This window comes from Onychomys torridus, chromosome 18, assembly GCF_903995425.1.
Source record: "Onychomys torridus chromosome 18, mOncTor1.1, whole genome shotgun sequence".
Taxonomy (NCBI): Eukaryota; Metazoa; Chordata; class Mammalia; order Rodentia; family Cricetidae; genus Onychomys; species Onychomys torridus.
The window spans coordinates 3,017,643-3,041,445 of NC_050460.1; the positions used below are offsets into that span (position 1 = coordinate 3,017,643).

The 23,803-nt window shown below is 40.9% G+C and overlaps 1 pseudogene; it reads right to left on the minus strand.

The window, feature by feature from the left end:
• Window positions 1-523: 523 nt before the first annotated feature.
• Window positions 524-22,558, minus strand: LOC118569799 (annotated as a pseudogene).
• Between the last annotated feature and the right edge of the window lie 1,245 nt (window positions 22,559-23,803).

Genomic DNA, 23,803 nt, shown 5'->3' on the forward strand with positions numbered 1-23,803 from the left:
TATGTCCACCACATCACCTCACGCAGCACTGGGGTTCCTGGCTTTTGGGAGGGTGTGGACATCAAAACTCAGGTCCTCATGCTTGCCTGTCAGGCACGTTATGAACAAAGCCATCACCACAGACCCACTTGGTTCTTAATACAAACAAGCTATCAACAGTCCCATTTCCCAACTCAAAAACACTGTCTTCCCTTCATTTCTGCCACCAGGTGTTGTAATGTGCACATCTAACCAATGGGGTCCAATTTGTATCCTGAAGTCAAATAGCAGTTTCTAGATTTCCATCCCCCATAGCACAGGAAGACACACTGAGATTAGCAGTGAATGCCAAACAAGATAGCATGCACAGTGAGTGATAAGTTGTGTGACAATGCCCACCTTTGGAGAGGCCCTCCTCACACAAAAATTCTACATTATAGGAAGTGTACTTTGATCTTGCCGATAGGAAGAAATCCTAGTCAACTCCATTGCTGTCTGTAATTTTATTCTTATATGAAGGAATTGTGATTGTAGTCATTTAATGCTAAGTGTTCTTTTTTTCTTCAAATTTGTAAAATGAACCCCCCTCCAGAAAAGTAGTGGAGCTTTTAGTATGTTCTTGATTAATCATCTTGCCAACATCACAGAGAACTGCCTAAAAAAAAAAAATTCTTTTTTCTGTTCCAATGTATCAGTAAGCTCCTTAATATACTGGAGAACAACTTCCTTAGCACCTTGAGCCATTTTCTCAGAATGACATTTCTGTTCTTTAAGCTTTTCAATAAGACGAGTGATATCTGTCCAGTGTGTGTCGGTTAACTGTTTAAATAACTCCTTTCCTTTCAGATAGACACTTTGAAGGTCATCTATAGGATGCCCATGATGTTGGCTGATAGTAAGACAATGGCCACAAACTAATTTTTTATCTAGTAGAAAAATAAACATTTAATGGCTGCCTCTATGGTGACAGCATCTGGATGGTCTTCTTGCCGGTACTTTTCAATAGTTGCTCTTAATGCAAAATTGACAGGTAAGGATTCTATACTAGTTGAAGCAATTTCAATAATACTTCTGCAATTAGGACATTTGAGTGGAATTCACAAAGGTCTCCATATATAAAAGTTACCAGATCTGAAGAACAAATTCTACAAAATGTATGAGAGCATGGCAGGACTCAAGGATCCTCAAAAATACTGTAACAAATGAGACATGCTAACTCATCCTCAAAACTGTGCAATTCTTGCTTTGTTGATCTCCTGGTCTGGATATTGAATATACTTTATCTTCAAGTATCTCAGGTTCTTTTATTATTTGGCTGCGAAGGGCCCACTTGCAGCTCCATGCCGCTGCTTCTCAAAGACATAATTAGAGGCATATCTGATACTTTATTACATCAGGAAAGACTGTCAGCCACAGAATGTGCAAACTTGGAATGAGTTTCAATTAAAGACCCTATGAGAAGCGAGAAAGCCGGGCTGCGGCACTGCCTGCAATCCCAGCACTTGATGGGCAGAGTCGGCAGATTGCTGGGAGTTCCAGATCCGCCGAGTATACATGGTGAGATAGAGGTCAGTGTGGACTACATAGTGAGATCCTGGTTCAAAAAGAGAAAACAAACAAAAAAATCACAGATCTGGATGTTAGACAAAAACACAAGAGTTTTAATTAAATGACCTGATTTTTAATAATGCTGCTTATGTGACTTTGAAGCCTATTAGTTAGCCTGTTTGAGACAATGTCCTCCTCTGCATGAGGACAGTAATGACTATCAGCTAAGGGTGTTATAAAAAATAAAACAGCATGCATGAAAGAATTCCAGAGAGTATCTAGCACATATTAGATATTCATTGCTTTAATTATCCATCCATTCATTCCTTCATTCTATAAATATTTATTGAGCATCCATACCATGCCAGCTACTGTTCAAAGTGCTTTTCAGGTGTTATTCAATAATACAGAGGGGGACAAAATATATGATGAGTTTGACCTTTTGGAGTTTATAAAGTAGTGGAAGAGGCCACACAATAAATAAATGAACATAAATATAATTACATAATTACAAACTGGGATGTATGCCATGAAGTTAAAGGATAAAGTGCCATGAGAATGACCAGCAGGTGAGACCTAATTTAAATTGAGATGGTCCAGGAAGGCTTCACTCTAGAAATGCCATTAAAACTGAAGCATGCATAAGTAGAAATTAACTAATTGAAGAGTAAGCAGAGAGTGAGGTGAGTGGATAGATGCTGCTGATGTCCTGCACTGAATGATGCTCTGCACTAAATGATGTTCTGCCCTGGGAATGAGCATTATTTCCATAAATTGTCTTCAGGTACAAGTATGGGGTACCAGAAACCTATGTTAAAACAGGAGAAGTGGTTGATGTGAAGGTGAGGAGAATTACGGAGAGACAGAAATGTTCTAGAGCTCCTCACGCTAGTTCACAAGAGCGGTGATGCACATCTCATCCCAACTCTGAGTTTAGTGATATCTTGAGGATGACATGAAGTTGTCCATGAATGGAGTATTTACAACATTCAAACCAGCATACAATACAATAAAGGCATTTTTTTCTGTCTCTAAAAAAAAGCTAATTATTAAAGCTTGGCTAGCATATCTGTTCAATGGTTTGCTGTGCTTTTTGATATTTTGAACTACACTTTAATAAAAATAAAATAGAAGAGAAAACAAGGAGCTAGGCATATAGCTTACTTAATATGAACAGGTAATGAGCTCAGTCTGAAGTACTGCTGCATCTATATGTATTTCTTGACCTTTTCTTTTGGCTCTTTTCCTTCTGTTTGATATATCTTATTCTGGATTGTTTTTGTTTTATCTTATTTTATTTTATTATTATTAGATGCCTGTTTGTATCCTAATGAGAAAGAAAAAGAAAGGGTGTGGATTTGGGTGTTGGGGAAGAGGGAAGAATCTGGGAGGAGTTGGGGGAGGGGAAAGTGTAATCAGAATATATTGTAAGAAAAAAAATCATGTTTTTAATTTTAAAAAAAAAGAAAGAAGAGGAAGGGGAAGGAAAAGAAGAAGAGGAAAGAATAAATAAAAGAGAAAGAAAGTAAAACTAAAAATGTGGACACATTAGAACAATTCTAACTTCAGGTGTGTTACCGTTTAGCTCCGTGTTACCATCATGATGTCATTAAACACAGAGCTGGGATGAGATGTGCACCACCAGCTCTTGTGAGCCTATTCCACCATGTCACCTCTTTAGCCCAGATTTCTGATATCTTCTGACACCTTATAGAAAACCACTCATTCCCAGCGTAAATGTAAATGCTCCCAAATGAGAGAATAGAGCCCACACTAAGTATTTCAGACAGAGTACTTATCTACAACTTATTTACAAATTGATTTCATCAGAGCATCCTTATACATACATGCTATTACCCTTGTTCCTGTCTGTCCTCCTCCCCTTCCTGGGCTCCTCCCTCTACAATGACCTCCCCACACCCCTAGTTAGTTTCCTCTTCTGTTTTCCATCACCCTCTCTATTTCCTCACCTTCAGGGTTTTTCACAATCCTCTTTCTAGTTTCACAACCTACACACACACACACACACACACACACACACACACACACACTAGGTTTTAATGATAATGGCTCCCATAGGATCATATATTTGAATGCAATGATTAGGAGGTGTGGCCTTACTGGAGAAAGTGTGTCACTGGGGGGGGGGGGGGCTGGCTTAGATGCTTCAAAAGCCAAGCTATTCTAAGTTAGCACTGTCTCTCTGCCTCATGCTTGTGTTTGAAGATGTAAGCTCTCAGCTACTGCTCCAGCGCCTGCCTGCTGCCACCCTGTTCCCAGTTGGGGCCCTCTGCAGCCATGAGCCCAAATTAAAAGATTGCTTGTTTGTTTTAATATAAATTGCCCTTGTCATGGTATTTTATCACAGTAATAGAAAAGTAACTAAGATTTTATATATATGCCAATATATGTGGTGTGTGCACCTATCTAGCTATATACATATATATGTTTGTATGTATGTATATATCACTTTTAAATCTTGATTCTTCTGCATATGAGAGGAAAATGTGGCACTTGTCTTTCTGAGATGGGGTTACTTTGCTTAATAGGATCTCCAATTGCATCCATCTTCTGACACATGGAATGATTTCACTTTTCTTTAAAATTGCATAAAATTCAGTTGTGTATATGCACCACATTTTCTTTTTCTATCCACCAGTCGATATCTCGGCAAGTTCCCTTTCCTGACTACTGTGAATAGGGCAGCAAGAGACACCAACACAAACATCTCCAAATCAAGAATATTTTATACAGAGAATTGCTAAATAAGCACAGGAAGGTCCAAAGTTGAATGCTAAAGTACATGGATATTGAAAATGCCATGAAATGTTACCAATCCTAGGGTCCAGAAGACAAATATGAAGAGTTGTTGTCAGAACCTAGGTCCTGTGAGATCTAGGAAGAAACACCTCAGTGCATACAAGCCACCATCTCTGAAGCAGCAGGGAGGGCAGCCATCCTTATTTGATTGGATGGAAGGTGTGATGTAGACATGCATGCGACACAGTGTGCTTACAGACAGAGGTTAGAGGACAACTTGTAACTTCTCTCTTTCCACCATGTAGGACCTGAAGATCAAACTTCAGCCTTAGCAGCAAGTGCTTTACCTACTGAGTCCTCTCGGTGGCTCTATTTCTGCATTTCTTATTATCAAGGATATTGATAGCTTCTCTCTGTCTGTCTCTGTCTCTCTCTGTGTCTCTGTGTCTGTCTGTCTGTCTCTCTCTCTTTTTCTCTCTTTATCTCTGTCTCTCTCCCTGCCTCCTCCCCCAGCATTTTTATATAACCAAAAGTCTTGGAAGGGAGAGCTAGATAGAATAGATTGCAGTTTTTGTTGTCCGACATAATAAAGATAATGTTTCCTTCAAAGGCAAAATCTGTGCAGGTTTACTTACAAAAGGCATCAGGGAGTAAGCCTAGATTTTCCAGAACTCTCGTTCATTAGCTATGATCCTAACTACTGTCTATGCATCAGCTTTAGCTGTTTAGCTTCATTCTTGGGGGACTTGGGAGGCAAGGGGAGCCAATATGACCATAAAGCTGCTGTAATGAGTAATAGAATGCTTTGCTTCTGAGACAAGAATCTCATGCCTTGTCAACATCCACATGGCAGGCTAAGCTGTTTGTATGCAGATAGAGTAAATCTCAGAATGAACCTCTCTCCCCCCCCCTCTCCCTCAGTAGCTACTCTTTCTTTGTTCTCTAACTATTTTGAGACAAGGCTTCAATGTCTCAGGTACTGGGGTAACTGGCATGCACACCAACTATGCCTTCCTCCTTCACAGATCTTGATAGAGCTGTCCACTCAACTCCTCAAACATTCACCTGTGAAACTACCACTCACTCCATAAACATCTTCCAGAAACAAGGTAGAGAAAAATGAAGCACATCAGTTATCGTGTACCCTTCTGTTTGTCTTCTAAATTAAGTTTAACAGCCCACCTTCTATTGTCTCCATTAGTATTGCTTTGACCATCTGTGTTCATTCTTTTCTGAATTTTTGGTGAGCTGTTGGTAGAGGAAAAATTAGAGGTCTTCAACCTGGTGTATTTGGACAGAAGCCTCTTAACTTCTATTTTATACCTGACGTGTTTATATAGTTTTAGATAGTTTTTATAGTTTTAGAACTTTCAGAATTCTGTCTTTCAAAAGGACAGCTAACTGGATGTTCATTCAAGTATGGAAATGGTGTAGTCACCTTCACCAGTGAAACCTTCATTGGAGAACTTGATTCTCATTAGGTATGGGGAATGCTTCTGCTTGTTAGCTATAATTAACCTTGACATGCAAGTGGGTTTTAGGTCTTTTGGGTAGGTAAAAGTAACCAGAATTTTCTATCTGGATCCCAAATGGTGATTTTCGACAGAGTACCATCCAGACAAAAAGGTTAAAGATGCGAACTGACTATCAAACTAATCCATTTCACAATTTTACATGAGTTTAGAACAGGAGAAAAGAAAACAAAAAACCTTTCACCAGCCTAAGGTGTATCTCCCCCACAAGTCTCTGCCTTTCCAGGAAGTAATACATTGAATACAATAATTCTACTGAAGCATTCATTGTTCCTCCAGCACCCCTTGCACTGAGAAGAGAAAGCAGGCTGCCATATCTTCTGCCCATTATGTGAGATTAGTTTACCTTTCCATGAGCTTAAACAAAATAGCAGCTCAATGGACCTCCTAGGACCGACCAAATCAGAAAATGGAACTCTAACCAATATTATAGCTAGGCTTAATAGTTTTCTGATATTTGGTCTAAATTTTATTGCTGTCGGTTGAGTATCTCTTTTTAAGCAGTTTTATTTTCCTCTCAATTATGTACATATGTTTTGTGTAATATATCTCCTTGTGGTAGAAGAATAAGGGGACACTGAAAATGACATTGGTTATTTAGTTTTTCTTGTTATTACAATCAATGGTTTCTTTATGATCATTTTGTTAAACTAGGCACTTATTATGCTTTTCTTTTTCTTCTTTTTCAGGAAAGTCAGTGCTGTTGGCCTCTTATCTCCCTGTTCAGAATTTTCCTCCCATCTGATGAGAAAGTTGATAACAGAGTCTTTTCATCAAGGTGCTTTTAAGGTAATTTTTATGTTTTTGTTTAACATGGCTCAAAGAGAAACTCCCCCCTCAAATCAAGATGCAGATGCTGATTAAACACATGGTGCCTGCTCCCCTGCACGTTGGCCCGGTGCCTGGAAGGATCACGCACCAGCAGGTGGATGGGATTGTGGCTGATACACCTGACATGAGAATGGACTGTAATGAAGTCTAGGCTGTACTCCAGTAAAAATCAGGATCTTCATGCCTTTGACTAAATCACTTCAGATCAAGCCTCTATTATGATAGAACTAACTAGTGGTTTTCAAAAATTAAAATAAAAAAGGACTCCAGTACACCATACTTTTTCACACATTGTGGTAATCTTAGACTTGGGGCATGATAGCAGAAAGAATACTTTGACAGAGTGACTACAAAAGGCGATTTCAATTCTTTGCCTCTCCCATTTGATCACTGTTGTCCTAACTCAGGCTTGGCTGGGTAACTTGCTGGGATCAACAAGACATTATCAAATATGACATATGCAGAAGTTTGCAAAGAACTTATTAATATCCACTTGCATACTTGTGCTATTGCCTTCACTTCAAAAGAAGGAATAGGTTGGGTCATTGATGATTAAGGAACACATGCCTGATCACTTGTCAATGAATCCAGTCTCATCAGAGAAACTACACTTCCCAAACAGAAACAAATCATTCATCTAGAGACTAGTGTGCTAAGAAAATAAACGCTAATCATTTTAAGCTGCTGAGATTTGAGGTGGCATCACTGAACATTTTCATGTGATTAACAATTCATACAGTCACTGTTGAAGAAACATTTACTGAGTACCTAGTAGGCTCTGGGGTGATGCAAAGATGAGCAAGGCATAATAGTCATTGCCTTCAAAGTGCTGATATACTAGTAAAGACACGAATTTGTCAATATGTGATGTCAGCATAAAACAGTGCTAAATATAAGCAAAAATATCAGGCTATGCAAATACCATTCCATTTCAGTGTTTAATAAGAATGCTAAAGCATTCTTGTATAATTGGATAACATAAATCTAGAACATTCATTGCATTACAAGTAGATACACATGTATACCTTCATACATATGGGTGTTGCTGCCACAGTGTACTATAGCAGCAGGACACACTAACAGCAGCAAGTGGGTACTGACTCCTTTGATACCTATCTGCCCATTTTCACCTATCTGCCCATTTGAGGTTGAGAAGTGGATTCTTTGAAATCTTGGGCCCCAAATATGAGGTAATCTGTCTTTCAATAGGAAGGAAACAAAACTCTTTGCCTTGTAAGAGATTATACAAAATGAAGAGAAAGAATGCAGAGGTATCTAGCCAGAGAAAGGAGAAAGAAATAATTAAAAGGAACGCCAAATTATCTTTACCATGCTGATCAAGTGAGGTTCCTGGATGGACTTGTAATGTGAACTTTTCCTGGGAACTCATTAGAAACACTGATCTCAAGCCCTAACCTAGACATACTGAGTCAGAATTTTTTTCACACTGAGGATGCCAAGTAATTCTGTACCACACTGAAGTCTGAGAGGAAAGTTTGAGAATCTCTGTCTTTTCTACATGCTTCAGGTGCATTTATCTGAGTCCCACAGTAGATAAGCAAGTATAAGCCTCAGTTTTCCTGAGATACAGTTAAGCACACGAAAGACAGTATTACAATAAATAAATAAATAGGTAGATAAATTAATAAATAAATACTAACGAGAACACTTGAACATTGCTACAGCACCAAAGAGGCTATTTCAAACACTGCTTTTCAAATTGAGGGATGAGATCTAAGAGAAGATTGCACAATCATTTAAATAAATTTAGACTTTCCATACCAGTTGAAGGTTAGAATTTCTAGAGTATCTTTACAAAATCTCGATGATCAAGCCTTTCCCCAAACCAATCTAAATCAAAATGTTTGGTGATATGGAAGGGCAAAGGATGGGGAATGTGATGGTTAATTTTTATTATCAAATTGATGAAATTTCTATTTGCCATAGAAACATATCTCTGGCTGTGTCTGTGAGGTTGTTTCCAGAAAACTTCAACCCAACAGGGAAGAGCTGCTATGGACACAGGTGTGTCACTGTCAAAGACACTGAATTTATAACAGATCTTAAACAGACAGATAACTGAAGAATTTGTCACAGATTTGACTAAAAATGAATCCATTCAAGTTTGTTCTACAGAAGAAAATGTATGTTATGAGCTTCTAGCTACAAAGAGTAGTCATGCTCATCCTTGGTACAGAAATGGTCTATCCAAATTACTACTGGAGAGATCACTGAAATGTACAGACACCAGGGACATTTAATAGATTGTACCATGGAAAGAGTGCTTCCTTATGCCATGTTTTATACTGTTTTGTGGGTTTTAAATTATCTCATGTAGCCTAGGCTAGCCTCTAACTTGGTATGCAGCTGTTGTTGGCCTTGAACTCTTTATCCTTCTACCTTCAAGTGCTGCAATTGCAAGTGTGTGCCAAAGTGCCTGGTTTGGTAACAATATTTCTCAACCTTGGGGACCCTTGATAATCTGCCAATGGCAAAAAAATCCAACAACAACAACAAAAAAAAAAAAAAAAACACCCTTCTTCCTATAAAAGAACATATATTCAACTAAGCACAGAGTTTTTTGGTTTTTTTTTTTTTTTTGGAAAATAAAGAATCCTCCAATGTCATTCATGTCCACTTCCTCACAGTGCTGATCTCTGGATTGAGTCTCCCAAAGATTGTGGCTTCAGGAAAGCTTATTGCCCTGTAAGTGTGCTACATGTTATTTAGGTATCCATTAATCGGTGACAAGTAGATATGCATAGTCTTCATCTCACAGAATTAATAAAGCAGGGAACAAATTTAGTAAATGAAGACTTGCAGTAATCAAAAGGACAGTCCCGTTGGCCCAGTGCTCAGGTCCTGCTGGTGGTGTGACACATAGTGCCTTGCCTGTCTTACACAGCACTTTCTGCTTTTCTTTTCAGTATTCTTTGTCTCTATTTAAAACTTTTCTTGGAAAAGTTGTGGCAAAGCACACCTGATATAAAGGCTGGCATCTTTTTGTTTGTTTGTTTTATTTTGTTTGTTTTCTCAAGACAAGATTTGCTCACGTAACAGCCCTAGTTTTCCTGGAACTCCCTATGTAGACCAGGCTGGCCTCGAAGTCACACAGATCAACCTGCCTCTGCCTCCCAAGTACTGGGGTTAAAGGCGTGTGTCACCACCCAGAGGCATCTTAATTTTAAAAAAAGTGTACAGCTGTTAAGTGAATTAATGTGCAATCTCTATAACACTTTCTTCTTTAAAACCAAAATTGTACTCATTAAAAGAACTCTGTATTTTCCTTTCCCTACATTTTCTGTCTACTACTATTCTGCTTGTGTTTCTAGGAATGTGAAGGTGTGCGTGTGTGTGCGTGTGTGTGTGTGTGTGTGTGTGTGTGTGTGTGAGATGTGGTGTCTGTGTGTGGTGTGTGTGTGTGGTGTGTGCCTGTGGTGTGTGAGTGTGTCCTTTTTTACTTAGCATGTCTCTAGGAATGTGAAATTGTATGTATGTGTGTATATAAGTGCATTTGTGTTCTATTTCATTTTGCATAATGTCCTCCAGGCTCATCCATGTTTAGTTCTGTGTCAAAATTTCTTTCCTCCTTAAGATTTCTAGTCTTCCCTTGTGTGTATCCGCTGCATTTTTTTTTAAATTTAGTCATCTGTGGGGGGACATTTGCATTACTTCAATCTTTTAGCTATTGTGAGTTCAGCTTGTTAGTGCAGGCCTGTGATCCATCTACTTGAGAAGCTGAGTTAGGAGTCAGTTGCCAATTCAAGACCAGCCTGTGCTAGTGAGAGAGAGAGAGAATGCAAGACCAGCCCGAATAACTTAGGAAGAACCTGTCTAAAGTTTATTTTATTTTATTTTTTTAAGTTTAGGGATATAGCTCAGTTGTAGAGTAGTTGCTTAGAATGTGTAAGACCTTAGGTTTAATCTGTAGTCACACACACACATACACACACACACACACACACACACACACACACACACACACACACACACACACACACACACACACGGGGGGGCGGGGAGAGAAAGAGAGAGAATATCTCTAAAGCTTTGCCCTAGCTAGCTTTTTCTGTTGCTGTTATAAACAATATGACACCACAAGCAATTTGCAGAGGAAAGTGCATTTTATCTTACACTTACAGTCTATCATGAACAGAAATCAAAGCAGAAATGCAAGATATGAACCTGGAGGCAGAAACTGAAGCAGAGACCATGGAGGAACACTACTTACCGGTTTACACCCATAGCTTGCTCAGCTTAATTTCTTATACAACCCCAGACCCACCTGCCAATGGGTGGTACAACCCACAGTTGTCAATAAATCAAGAAAATGTCCCCCAAGACATGCCCACAGGCCGATCTAACAGAGTCAATTCCTTACCAGAGGAAAGGAATTGTGACTCTAGTTTGTGTCAAGTTGATTTTTTAAAAAAGGAATCAATACAAGCTTATGAAAGATGTTCATCCCAGGAGGAAGAATGGAGAAACAACTTGGGGCTCTCAGTTCTCCTAAAATGAGAGAGAGAACTTTCAGCTATTCTTTAGCAAGAATGAGAAGTTCAAACCTCAGATGTGAGCTATCACTACAGGACAGAATGGTAGAATTCAAGGACTGTTTAAAAAACAAAAAACAAAAAACAAACAAACCAAAAAAAAAAAAAAACACCCAAATTTCCAATAACAAAAATAATACATTTACTATAAAATGTTTGAAGACTAAAAATGTCATAGTTGCCTCTAATGCCACCAGCTAAGAGAGGCCAGGCGGTCTACAAAGTGAGTAAAGAGAGAGAAGGCTGGCAGGGATGCTGAGCTTTCCTCAGACTTCCTTTAATCTGGGCTGGTGCCACCTACTGTGAGGGAAAAACTTCTCACTTTAGTTATCCTTTCCAGAAATGCTGCCATGCCTTTGTCAAGACTTAACTTGATTTCAGATCCTGACAAGTTGACAATAAAGTTTAACCATTCCCTAAAAGGATTTTTAAAATAAAATTTCAAAGATAGGGCCTTATGATACTGTCCCCATACTCATAATTTTTCTGTCTTCCTCTACCATGTGCTGAGATTATAAATATGTGCCATTTCCACTTAAGTGAAAATTAAAAATTATTTTATTATATATACACATATTTCTACATGTGTCTATGCATTTATATTCAGGTACTTATAAAGGCCTGAAGAGAATATTGTATCCTTTGGAGTTGTCTTTGTGAGCTGTCTGATGAAGGTACTAGGAACTGAACTTTGGTCTTCTGAAAGATCAGCAGGCATTCTTATCTGCTAGGCCACCTAACAACCATAAATGAATTCTTTTCTGCCTCCAATTTTTGGAATTCATAGAGCATTATTGTAGCTAGAGAGTTTTCTCTCCGAGTCCCACCAAGCCCTGGCAGTCTGACAGGCCACTTATAAAATAAGCACACAGACGCTTATATTATTTAAACTGTTTGGCCTAATGGCTCAGGCTTCTTGCTATCTACTTCTTCTACCTTAAATTAACCCATTTCTATTAATCTATATTTTGCTATGTGGCTCATGGCTTACTGGTACCTTACATTTCGCTTGTCATGGTGGCAGCTGGCAGTGTCTCTCTGCTTCAGCCTTCTACTTCCCAGAATTCTCTTCTTTGCTTGTCCTGCCTATACTTCTTGCCTGGCTACTGGCCAATCACTGTTTTATTTATTAACCAATCAGAGCAACACATTTGACATACAGAACATCCCACAGCACATTATTGTTTGTGCCCAGTGTTTTCCAGTAGACAGATTGGCTTGAGTGGTCTGTCAGTAGTCTCAGATCTAAATCTGAAGGGCAACTTGATATGCAAAATCTCAATTATATCTAGCCAGGAATCGGCCATTATCAAAAAGAAAATTTCAGAACATCAGTAGATATCATAGAGTATGTGATAGGCAGGCAGAGCCTCGGCTCTTTTATTCATACAGAGATGGTTCTATACTAATCCTTGAAACTTTTTTATGTTACTTTAAACAACAAAAGAAACTTTAAGCTGTTAAAGGCTTTATGAAGAAACTATCTGGACTTTTCCACATTTCTGTGTTTGGGTCTAAGAGAGGTATGATCATCTAATAAAGATCAGAGGGATGATACAGGAAAATGAGACTTGGTGGTATGGTTGGTTTTGAAGGAAGAAAATGGCCACAAACAAGGAATGTGAATGAATTCTAAAAGCCAGGGATATCCCTTACCTGTCATCTATCAAGAAAATGAAGACCTGATTCTAAAACCTTGAACTGAATTCCACTAACAGTACCCCCCTCCAAAAAAAGGGGCACACTTTGATTTTAGTCTAGTAAACTCTGTATCAAAACCTTTGGCCTTTATTACAAAGAAGATAATAATGTGGGTTTTTTTTTTAAATGTACTATTATGGTTTTTTTTTTTAAAACAATTTATTATGTACACAGTGTACATAATACTGCATGTATGCCTACACGCTGGAAGAAAGCACCAGATCTCATTATAGATGGCTGAGAGCCACCATGTGAGTACTGGGAATTGAACTCAAGACCTCCGGAAGAGCAGTCAGTGTTCTTAACCACTGAGCCATCTCTCCAACCGCCCCCCCCCCCCTTTTTGAGTTGAGGATCGAACCCAGGGCCTTGTGTTGCTAGGCAAGCGCTCTACCACTGAGCTAAATCCCCAACCCCATAACTTGTGTTTTTCTGTTTTTGGATTAAATTGTGGCATTATCTCAGTGACAGGTTGTGGCAGATTTTATTTTCTAAAGTTGATCCAATATTGCCCTGGCTATTCTTCCCATTGAAAAACACACTGTCCCTGACTTCAAATGTGGTCATGGTAAGTTTACTCTTAACCTATTAGGCAGAAGAGATGCTCCTGGCCATGAAGCTCTGACTTTGTTCCTGAAACACTTCAATGCAGAGCCCTGAATGCATGCAAATCTGAGGGTCCTGGGGGGTACCTTGCAGAGTAGAATGAAGCCATGAAGAGAGACTCCAAGGGAAGGCAGGGATGGGCAGTCAGACTTTCAATCCATCTTACCTCTATGCCACATTATGTGGCTAGAGATACATTTAGATGATTCCAGCCCCTAGTGGCCATCCACCCATCTTAACCTTTCCCCAACTGAAGCCTAGATAAGAAGTGCCAAGCTATCTTAAATATGACTATCTAATTCCTGACCTGTGGAATCTTTAAGCATAATAAGATGATTATTGCTCTCTGCCGTGAGTCTTTGCTACCCACATTAATACTTGGAACACACTGAAACAAGCGCCCATGAAGTCAAATGTCACATACAAGAAAGAAAACTTTGTTCCTTCCAAAAGCACTGGAGCTCTACCTGAGAACTGTTGGCCTAACATGTTAGAATATGTCTACCAGGGGCTGAGTGTAGTGGTAGGCAGGTGTTTAGTATAAATGAGGCCTTGTGTACAATCCTAAGTACACAAACAAATAAAGCAGTCACTAAATGTCCATGTTTCTATACCTATATATGGATATTTGGATATATATATATATATTTCAATTTTCTCCTCTTACCCACACTCTGATAACTGCGATTTTTCTATGAAAAGTGTTGTATGTAAATACAGTTATTCATGACTGTTTTTAGCTCTTATCATCGAGTAAATAAAAATCCCAAGGTTTAGCCCCTTTCTGTTCACTCACCCCTCTTTTTTATGTGGTACATGCTAGGGATTGCTTCTGAATTCCTGGAGAGGTAAATGTTAATCAAATTAAGTTCAACAAAGACAGAAGTTGAGCTCTTATTGGCTCCACTCACATTTATTTGTTACCAGCAAAGCGTCTGTACTCTGAGTTAAAGGCAGTCTCTGAGGACATGCCAAGAACTTCCCTTGTCTTGATGTGTTGTTTTATTTGTTCTTGTCTTTCCATCATGTATTATTATGTTCCTCTCAGAGTGAGGAACTCACGGGCAGTGGCTCAATAGGGTTTCAGTCCATCATTATCAAAGAGGCAGTCAGTTGAAATTCCACAGACTCCTTCACAACTTGTCTTCTACAGTGCCATATGCCAGGTTTTCTTCTCTTCTGTATATTTGTGAGCATTTTAGCAGGAAATCGTAAGATTGCCTATAAGATATGTCTAGACAGTCCCTTTGTGAATCTCAATAGTAGACATGCCCCTAAAGGCTTTTGCTGTAGGACTATACCTTCAAATGTTTTAACATAAGATATGAAAGTTAAATGAGAGAATATTCTGATATATGAAATTTAGCTCTACTCCAGTTTTTCAAGAATGCATCTGTTCATGTCTTAAGGCATACATAAATGAATTGATAATTTGATATCAGAGGGAGTTGGCTACACATGTGACACATTATGACGCTACAGAATTTGGAAGGAATAGCATTATGTTCTTTAAGTATTTTTGATAGAACAGTGTTACAACTTCTGGTATTTAAGTGTGCAAACTGAATTAAAATTAAAACTTAATTACTATAGCATAGTATCTAGTGCCCTTCAAATAGCCAGATTAATGGCAAGCTGTGGATTATATATTAACCCACCTTAACTATTCAGAAAATATTTACTAAGCTAAAAACAGATGATCACAGGATTTTGTGTGTTAAAAAGAAAAAGAAAATAGTAACAGTTTTCCAGGTTCACGAAGTCAACTTTCTCATGAGAAAATAGAGCCCAACAAAGAGCCATCAAGTGAAATGTTGAAATTTGGAACAAAAACAGAAAATAAGAAAACACATTTCATTTTATTTGGATTATGACATTGTAGCCTTTTTAGAGGAAAGAAAATGACTTTATAAAGTTACCTACTAAAACATGCTATATATGATGTTGTATATTACTTGAGGCTTTGTCCATTAGATAAAATTCCCCAAGTAATTTCCTAACTGAGCCCACAACTCTTTCTGCAACCTTATGCCTGAATATGCATGATTTCTCCTTTCTGATTGTAGTTAGGACTTCTGTCTTTATGGTATACGGGCACAAAAAGCTATGTTATATTTGTCATGGGAACCGTAATTTTTAAGACCCCTGTGCTTGTAAAATCTTTACCTTTATTATGGTACTATAAAGTAGGTTTTGTATTTTATAGAGAATTACATATGAAAGTAGCACAATGCTGCATGAGTGCAAGGCCTGTGGAGATAGTTTCATGATATTATGCCTTATTCTTTCAAAGCTCTTCATGGGGTATAAGCACTCTGACCAGCCTCTGCTGTTGGTTACCTGTGCTCAATTGCCTTATACCTTTATATTCTTCAGTTCCCCGTGTATTGGAATGGTTCATCACATCTTCAGCCATGGAACTTCATATCACCCCCAACTAGACTAAGCAGAATAGATTCCAGCACCAGATTATCGTGGCTTTTGTGGAATGCCTTCCTTAAGCCAGCAGAATGACAGTGGAAATGATAGTATGAATTAAGCCTTAAGAAACACAGAATGACCTTTTGTCCTCTGTCCTTTTCTCATCTGCCATGAGTAGAACACAAATATGCTGCTTGTAGCTGTGGGAGGTTTGAATGAGATGTGCCCCATAAGTTGGGGGCATTTGAATACTTGCTCCCCACTTTGGTGGTTATTTGGGAAGGATTACCAAGTGTAGCCTTTTTGTAGGAGGTATGTCATTGGGAGTGGACTTGAGGTTTCAAAAGCCTCCATCAGTCGCCAGTATGCTTTATCTGCTTCCTGCTTGCAGTGAGGATGTAAGTCGCTCTTGCCATAATGCCTAACTCTGCCATCATGAACTCTGACCCACTGGAACTAGAAGCCCAAATAAACTTCCTTTTTTAAGTTGCTGTGGTGTTTGAATGAAAATGGCCCCATAGCCCATAGGAAGTGGCATTACTAGGAGGTGTGGCCTTGTTGGAAGAAGTGTGTCACTGGAGGTGGGCTTTGAGGTCTCAGAAGTTCAAGCCAGGCCTAGTGGCTCACTGTCTCTTCCTGATGTCTGCCGATTAGTTAGTTATAGTTATTGGTGAAATTATTAAGGCCACTCCACGTAGTTAAAAGGGAGGTTTATTTTGTGGGGTAACTTACAAATGAAGGGGTAGGTTGCAGGGTCTGGCAAAGGTATAGGGTAGTCCGGCGGTGTTCTCTGGAGAACTCTGCTCGGTCCACCTCCAGCGTCTGGCGTCCGGAACCAAGAGAGCGACCTCCTCTTGATCCTTGGTCTTCCGCTCCCTCCTCTGCCCCGCCTTGTGGGTGTGATCATTACTGAAGCCTCAATGGGGGTTGGAACTTCCAGGCCAATGCTGGGATGGCTATCCACTACATATAGTATCTTTTTTTTTTTTTTTCTTTTTGGCTTTTTTTTGAGACAGGGTCTCACTATGTAGCCTTGGCTGTCCTGGAACTCCCTCTGTAGACCAGGCTGGCCTTGAACTCACAGAGATTCACCTGTTTCTGCCTCCTGAGTGCTGGGATTAAAGGTATGTACCACCACTGCTGCCTAGCTATCATGGTGTCTCTTCACAGTAATAAAAACCTAAGACAGTTGCCTTGCTCATGGTGTTTTATCACAGAAATAGAAAAGTGACTAAAATAAGCTTCTTCTCCTAGAACATACATGTAAGGATAATGGGGGAATGTCTTTCTGTATACTGTGAATATGTGTTGCTCTGATTGTTTGATGAATAAAGCCGTTTGGCCTATGGCAAGGCAGCTTAAAGGCAGATGGGAAATTAAAAGAGAGAGACAGGAAGAAGGCAGGGGGTGGGAGTGGAGTGGGGTGGGGTGTTGGTGGGGTGGGGGAGATTCCAGCAAGCCACCCAAGGAGCAACATGTAATGGGACACAGGTAAAGCCACAGAACATGTGGCAACTTCCAGCTATATAAGGAACACATGTAACAAGCTTCTTCTCTCAGAATATACATGGACAACAGAGGAACACATACATGTAGAACAGACCTGAGGTCAACCAAAAGTCTAGAGTCCGACAAAGCACATTTTGGCCCAGCCAATCCAATTGGGATCAGGTAACCTACTGCCAACCTGTAACTCTGGAGTTAATAAGTGCTTGTTTTTCAAGTCATTGAAATATTGGGGTTGTTTGTTATCATCATTGTTGTGACATAGCTAATCAATATCTGTTTCCTAAGCATCTGTCTTCCTTTGTATCCACTGAATATTTTTAACTGGTCATTCAAATGGATGGGACCAACTGAATGTGCCAAAGACCAAATAAGACATTTTTGCAATACATTTTCCAGGATACAAAAATACATTACATGCCTCCAATATTCATATTTCAGTCAGCTTTTAAAAATAATTTCTTCCTAGGCATTAGCTTAATAAACTGCTGATGATTATGAAGCTCAACTATGTGTGTTAATGTGTTGCAACTTATCTATTCCAAATGGAAAGAACTCTGGCAAAAGACTCTCTTCCCTTTATATCATATTTAAAAGAATTTCACACTTTCAAACAAGCATGTGGCCATTCTCATGATCTAGCCAAGAGTAATTGTGTGAATACTCTACATGCTCACACCTTATTTATGTCTGCTTTTGTCACTGGCCAAGGGTCATTGTGTGAATAATCTACATGCTCACACCTTATTTGGCAGGCACACATGAGGGCAGCTTCCATTTTTCTTGCCTCTTGACAGCGCATGCCTGTGCAATACCTTCTTCTTGAGCCATGCTTTTTAACAGAGAACATGTTAGAAGGGTGAGCGGAATGTCAGGGCCACGATTATATTATTTGTCATTTTCGGCCCTGTTTTGATGAAACAAGCTTCTGTGTGGTAACGTTCATATGGCAAGACCTGTGAGTAGCCTCTAGTTCACAGTCAACTAGAGATTGAACCTCTCAATTCTAAAACTGTCAAGTAACTCACGTTTGCTGCCAACCCCAGGAGCCTGCAACACAGACAGACTGACGCCTTAGCTAACAACTTGTTTACAAACATGAGAGACACCTGGCAGCAAGAAACCTAGTTAAACCTTGTACTTGTGCCCCACAGAAGCTGGAAATTTAAACATGTATGCTGTTTTAACCGATTACATCTGTGTTACTCTGATACTTTTCATCACATAATAATACTCTGTTTAGTCATGTAGGAAGCTGATGATTTCTATAATGTGAAATATATTTACTTTTATTTGTTTCACCCATTCATGATCTTAACCACCTGGATGCCTTTGAGCATATAAAAAACTAACCAACCAAATAGTTCCATCAAATACAAGACATTTTTTAAAGTGCTACAAGTCTGGAGGTGAATAAGACACATTGCTTGACTTTGAGCTCATATCCTGTAGAAAGGTTTTAAGCAGCCACTCAAAACAGAATGGGGCAAACATTTTAATGAAGACAGGATCTGACAATATGAGCTGTGTTGCTTATAATAATGTAAAATGGACTTTAGGGTATTAAGGCATTTAATCTCAGGTATCTATAAATGCAACATCACTTCTTCTGGGAGAAAACGCAATTATAATTTTATGCTTTAAAAGATGATCTAGACAGTTTTACATAAGATTTTACACATAGCAACTTATTTAGCAGAATACAATACCTAATATGTTGTGTTATGTGTATGTATATATATAATAAATAATAATATATAAAAATATATAATAAAGAACAAGCCAGAGAGAAGCTGGCTGCTTAGTTACTGTTGTGATTTATATATATGGTTTTAATGAAAACTTAAAAATTCAGTGCTTAAATACGTTCTGCATTTATCTCTCTAATAAAAGTTGAGATAGTTTTTCATGCAGAAATCCAGAGACCTATCAGCTTTGTCTGATTGTTCTGCCAGGCTGTGTATCTGGGAGATAGGTCACTATGTCTGTATTTCTGTACAATGTACAGCATGAATATATAGAAAGAAACGTAGTAGGGTGAGCAAATTTTTTTGGTAAAGTAAGTAATATAGAAAATGAATACATTGCTTCCTCAAGCATTCTATGGATGAAAACAGAGTCACATGGCCACACCCAGCCACAAGGGGGAATAGAAAATGTAGCCTCCAGATGGATGGCTGTGTTCCCAGCTGAAACTCAATTCCAATGGAAGAAGAGAAAAATAGATTTGGAAGGGAGGAGGAGCCAGAAGTCTATCACACATAGGTATGCAGACACTACATACAAATCGACTTTTGGTTTCAGCTTTTTATTTTCATTTTTTTGGTAGGCATTCTAAAAAATACCGTCAATTTTATTTTTTATGACTGGAATGAGAGTTGAGCTGTCTCACAGTTAAGCCAGCCCTGTGTCCTGTAGCCGTGGTGTGAAGATGGGGCGAGGATGAAAGGAGGGAGTGTTTCATTTCAGGCCCTCAGAGAAGCAAGAAAACCAAAATGGGACTGAGTGCACCAAAGTTGTATTGTGAAAACAGCAATAAGTGATAAAAAATTAAAAAAGAGAAAGCCACAATCCTCTCAATGCAGGACATACATTTTATTAACATGTTAGCCTGACTTGAATGGATAAAGTTGAGTGTTCACAAAGGCTTAGAAGTCAGTTAGTTATAGTCAAGGGCTGTCCCTGCAGCTTCCACAGTTCCTAAACATGATTTGCATTTCTTTGTGCTTCAGGCTGTTTACCCAAGACAAAGAGTTCCTACAGATAATGCTTCAACAGTGCTGAGATGTTGCTTTAAAGTGTAGCTCTCCCACCTTAAGCACATGAATTGTATTACAAGTAGCATAACTTCAAGTAAATTTTATACCATGTTCATATTTTATGGACTTATTATTCATTAGTTTAGTTTGTTTTTCTAAGGTTACTTTTTTTTTTCTTTAAAGCACCCAAGCCTGAACCAAAGGGGCTACTCTGCCTTGTTGTGGTGCTCTGTAGACTGGGATCTTACAGCTAGACTATTTCTGAGGGGATAAGGAACAAGCCAGAGAGAAGCTGGCTCCTTAGTTACTGTTGTGATCTAAAGGATAATGGAGTTGCATTTTGTGAGGTCAAATGGGCCTGCCAGTCTCAGAACAACCAGGACACAGGTCATGGGGGATGATTGGCTGTTCCTCATATCTTCTTGCTTTTTTGTCTCATATTTCAGTAGGTAAGCTGGGTGCCTATTGCTAGTGTTAGAGTAAAAAACTTCCCATCAAGACAATATACTTTTATGCCTGGAGACCTAACGTTCCAGTTGGACTGGGCTCTTCACTTGGGTAAGGGGCTACCCTAGAAAGCTGGACTCACCTTAGGTTAAATTAGATAGACATATGGGGTAACTAGTTCTTCAGTGAGATCTCTTTCCCTCTAGAATCCTCATCCCCTGTGCAGAGCTGCAGCTGGGTGGCTAGCAAGTCAGCCTGCTTTTCAGAAAAGTACTACTTTTCCGTTTCTTGTTTCTATCTCTTCCTAAGCATGCTTTCCTTAACACCCTGGGCTTTTCCCCCAACATCTTGTGCTTTATTTCTGTAAAGCCCCCTCCTCATGAAGCAGCTGCTTGTTGGCCATGTGTCTGCCCTCTGTGCCAGCTTCAATGGTGCCTTAGTCACTGTTCTGCTGCGTCGGAGACACTGTGACCAGGGCGATTCTTATAAAAGAAAGCATTTAATTGATGGCTTGCTTACAGTGTCAGTTTAGTCCATTATCATGGCGAGGAGCGTGAATGCACAAGCAGACATGGTGCTAGAGAAGTAGTTGAGAGCTAAGTAGGAGAGAGAAGGGGGTTGGGGGGAGGGGGGAGGAGAGAGAGAGAGAGAGAGAGAGAGAGAGAGAGAGAGAGAGACAGAGAGAGAGAGACAGAGAGAGAGAGACAGAGAGAGAGCGCGCGCGAGCGAGCAAGCTTGATTGGATTGACCATGCCATGAGCTTTTGAAACCTCAAAACTCACCCTCAGTAACACAGTCCCTTCAACAAGGCCACACCCCCTAATCCTTCTAATCCAATCAGTTCCACTCCTTGATGACTAACCATTCAAGTATATGAGCCTATGGGGGCCATTCTTATTGAAACCACTGCAGATCTGCAGATTGCATGGCTGTTTCCCTTAGCTCCTCAATCCGCCCCCACCCCCCAAGCAGCTGAGCTTTACAGCTTGTCTTCTTTGGAGTTTTTCTTTTAAACTCTAATATCAGTATGTACAGAACAGCTTCCGTTCTGTTTCTTTGTGCAATGCATCCTCATGTTTCTTAGGATTCTGTTGCCAGTCATGCTTCTCTCAGAATCCATCAGTCTAATGTCATTATGAATGTAGCCAGAACTTTCAGTGAGGGCATTTTTTACATTTGATTTATCACCAGTGATTACATCTAGCCAGAAGCACTAACTTAGCCCATTCAACGTGTTCAGCTTCTGCTACAGCAAGGGGGGCATTAGAAAAAAAAAAAGGGGGAGGGAATCCCTGTGTGACATGTGGTATACCTTCCTTGGAAGCTAGCTAACTTCTGACCTTTCTCTGCCTCTGTTTCCTTATTCTGAACATAACAACCAATTTCCTTTTGAGTTTTTTTTTTTTTTTTTTTTTTTTTTGGTAAAGAAATAGATTGAAAAGAACTGTATGAGGTATTTGTCACTGTAACTATCATTATTACTCAAATGCGTTCCTGTTGGAGAAGCAAACAGCAGTATTCCAGTGCTGGAGGTTCAAGGTAACTCTGTATCATGAGGGGACGCAGGGCCACCAGACCAGGGGGTGGTCATCTGCCAAGACGGTCAGTCATCAGCCTGTTAGGGAGACTAGACTCAAGGTATGAGAAGATGAGACCTCGGTGGTTTTACCGGCGTGGGCTGGCTAGAAACATCACCTCTCTCTCCGGCTTCGTACAAAGTGCTAGGGGTCCCTGGGAACCGGGTCGTGGCGGGACAGGGGACAAGGACGTTCCCAGGGTCCACTCCTCTCCTCGCCAGCCCCTCTCTGGGAGGCTGGTGGCGCGTGGGGACCCGAGGCTGCGGCCGGGCCGGCTCCCAGGCTCCAGCTGGGCTCTGCGGACGCCGGCGCCACCGCGGCCGAGGCCCCGCGCGCATGCGCACCGCCGCGGCCCGGGCAGCGCCGAGGGCCCCGGACGTCCGCCCTTAGCTCCGGGTCCCCTACCCACCCCGTCGACACCCGGCCCCCGCCGAGCCGGTCCCCCGCCGGCACGCCCCAGCCCCGGCCGCGCCTGCGCACCGGCCCCGGACTCGCGAGGTCACTAAGGTGGAGCGCCGGGGTGGCGGGCGGGCGGGCGGGCGCGCGGCGGGGGGCGGACGCCGTTGCGGCGGGAGCGTGGTCACGTGCCCGCCGGTCACCGCCGCCACCTCCCGCCCGTCTCTCGCTGGCCGGGCGGCAGGTTCCCCGAGAGCCCGGCAGACTGAGGGGGAGAGAGAGAGAGAGGGAGAGAGGAGGGAGGAGGATTCAGGGACTAGGCGCTGGGGAGCCGTGCTGCGCACAGGTAAAAACAGAACGACGCTAACCGTGAAAAAGCGCCTCCCTCCCCGGCCAGCCGCACACGCCGTCGCCCGGGAAGGCCTGAGGCGGCCGCGCGGGCTGCGGCGGAGGCGGGCGGGGCTCGGTCTGCTCACCCGGCTCCGCTGGAGGCCCGGGTGGAGGCCACGGAGCCGCCGGCCAGAGCCGGGTGCCTCAGCCAGCCCGACTTCCGCCTTGGTCGGTTCCCCGGTTTATTTCAGCCCTGGGCAGCACGTTTCCTTCACAGGCCGGAAGTCAAGGTGCTGGAGCCCCGGGACGCACAGCCGCTGAAGAGAAACCTTTGTGCCTTCACTAGTTGTAGCGCTCCTTAAGTTATTCACACCAGCGGGAAAGCTCGAGGCCTGCCAGGAAAAACTGGAGTGAAAGTTGCCCTCCCCCCTCGTTTTTTTTTTTTTTTTTGTCTCCTGGAACTGTACTAACCTTCCAAAACATTCTGTGCAAAAGCGACAATACTAGCTATGAATACTTTGAGTTTCAGTGTTTTAAGTTATTAACTAATTCAGCTTTCGAGAATGTCAGCAGCTTAGTTTAGATTTTTCATACACCCCCTACCACTGTCACTTTCTGCAGAGTCTCATTTCTCATCTGTGAATAGAACTGAATCTGGAAACTTTAACATACAGGTTACATGTTAAACTGATGGGGCTGCACTGTGCTGAAATGTTAGCGCATTTGTAACGCGTAGTACATCAAAATATGCATAAAACCAACTGTTAGTGTTGTGCTGTGGCGCAGGAGGCATCGAGTGTGGGCACTGTAGAAAAAGAAACCTTTGAGTACAGTGGCAAAGAAATTCATTTTTATGT